The sequence below is a fragment of the Trichomycterus rosablanca genome, chromosome 17 (genome assembly GCF_030014385.1).
Source record: "Trichomycterus rosablanca isolate fTriRos1 chromosome 17, fTriRos1.hap1, whole genome shotgun sequence".
Classification (NCBI taxonomy): domain Eukaryota; kingdom Metazoa; phylum Chordata; class Actinopteri; order Siluriformes; family Trichomycteridae; genus Trichomycterus; species Trichomycterus rosablanca.
In genome coordinates, this window is record NC_086004.1 from 23,104,475 (window position 1) to 23,106,998 (window position 2,524).

Sequence of the window (2,524 nt, forward strand, 5' to 3'; positions counted from 1 at the left end):
TCTGGACTTTAAGCAGCACATTAACCAAAAAATGAGTCCCTTTGCCTAGGGCCTAGGGCAAATTGTTTTTGTTCATGAGAATGTAAAGAACATTACACTCAGGAACACACAGCTGCTTCAGAAACCACTAAAATTATTTTAAACACTGTAATTCAAACCAAATGACTGATAAAACAATGACAATGAGAAGGAAAGGGTTGTTAAAGAATGACTTGGGCTGATAAAACATGGTTTGTGAATTTGCATATGTATGTATGTAAGGTGTTAATGGTCTTATTGTTATTGCCCGCCCTCAGTGCGTCTTGCTTTGTAGTAATGAGCTATATTTCTAAGAATGCTGTGCCGTTTTGGACTACAACTTTAACAATTGGTGCAAAATAACTCTGTTTTTGACTGTTTAACCACTAGTAATATGACCTGTAATATGACAGTTTTACCATCAGGTGGTGGTGTTTAAATAAATAGAATAGAATCTTTATAGACACTATACACAGGTACAATGAAAAGCATCTCTCCAATAGAGGTAGTAACAGCAGTATAGAATAGTAGCAATAATAAAAGCACAAAAATTATTTACACTCTTCAATAAAAAAAAATACATTTTTCATAAGTAATATACATGTGTAAGGTTTATGACTGGGATTAAGTAGTCACATGTTGTGGGTTTGCATGACCCGACATCTATTAAAGAACAACAAAAACAAAATAGCCCCTCTGGACCAGAGCTCATTTCATTTGAAAGACAGTGAAAATGTGTTTTGTGGTCAGAACATTGAGTTTTCCATGACAAAGATAAAAAGGACTATCTAGGTTGTTACTAGCAAAAGCTGCAAAAGTCACCAACTGACATGATATGGGGGTGCATTAGTGTCCATGGGTGACTTGCATATGTGTGAAGGTACCATTGATGCAAAGGTGTATATTTTGCTATTAAGGCAATGTATTTATGTGCTTCAACAGTGTGTATTCATAGACACAGAGTGTGTGTGCTTGACTGGCCTGCCTTCAGTCCAAATCTGTCTTATGTTGAAAATGTATGGTGCAACGTTAAGTGGAAAATCAGACAATGGCGATCATGGACTGTTAAGCAGCTAATCAGTGTCCTCAGTTCTCAAAACCATTAAAAAAGTTTTAATAATAGGACAGCTGATTAGTTGAAGAGAATTAAGGGTGTTCATTGAGTTACCAATGGTTTAGTCATGTTATAATTCAACTTTAGATCATACAGGCTAGCAGTAGGTTTTAAAATAATTCTCGTTATTGTGACCTTACTATTAACAAAATATCCAGAAACTTTAAAATACCACATCATTTTTTTTCTTTGTTTATTTGCTGCATTCATTTAATAAAGACTTAATTTATAGCAAAATCTAATTTTGCAACAACAGGTATACACACACCACAGGAATACTATATATAATGGCACTTAACTTTTTGTTATTGAGGAGAATTTAGGGTCATTTGTCTGTCACCATACAGCAAAACGATGATCCACAAAAACAACTATACAATAAAATTCAAATCTACATGGCTGAAACAGAGTATTTTGCATAAGTATGTGGACAACTGACCTGAATATTTAGTTCTTTTCAAACAGCAATGGGAGATCAACTTTTAATGGATTTGGAATAAAATGTTCTGCAAGCGTGTAATGTGTTCACATAATGTCAGCATGGTAGTGTAATCCCAAGCCAGAAACACAGGAGTGCAATGACCGATCAAACAGTTACCTTACTTTAAAGTACAGTCTGCAATGAAAACAATTCTATGAATTTCATCAGACTATCAACAGTCTCGTTAGTCTTATTTCAGCATTGGAACACATACAGTGCATTTAAAAGGTAGTTACACCCCTTTACTTTGGTGTAATTTATTGTGTTGTGGATTTGATTTTACATGGATAAACTGCCCATGTTACCAATCATTTAAACTTTAATGACCCATAATGATCATTAAAGGAAAATCTATTTATTAAAGCATTAAGACTCTTCACTGTGGCACAAATTGTGGTCATGTAAATTTATTTGCTTTAATTATCTTTTATTATCAATTATCCTTTATTAACTGGAGTCCACCTGTTGAGATCTGAATTGATCACATGCACACATCAGGATCTATAATGGTCCACAATTACACTGCATTGTCAGAACAAAAATTAAACCCTAGGAACGTTTTGTGGCAATACACAGATTAAAACAAGGATTTAAAACAATATCTAAGGCTTTGCGAGTTTCCAGGACTTGTGGCCTGAATAATATTGAAATGAAGCCTGGCACAATCTTGAACCTTCCTATGAACAAATTTACCATGAATTCACCAACTTTCACAAAAAGGAATTTATTTTTTTTCGTTCTACTATTGCTTTAGAAAATACCTGATAACATTAAGTATAAAATATTTAGTTAGTAATGAACCGGTATGCATGCGCATTTGTATTGTGCAACTGAATTCCTGATTCCTGAATGATTTTCTCAGCACTATTTGCACAAAATGGTCATTCACCCTGGCTGAAGCACAAACCTGC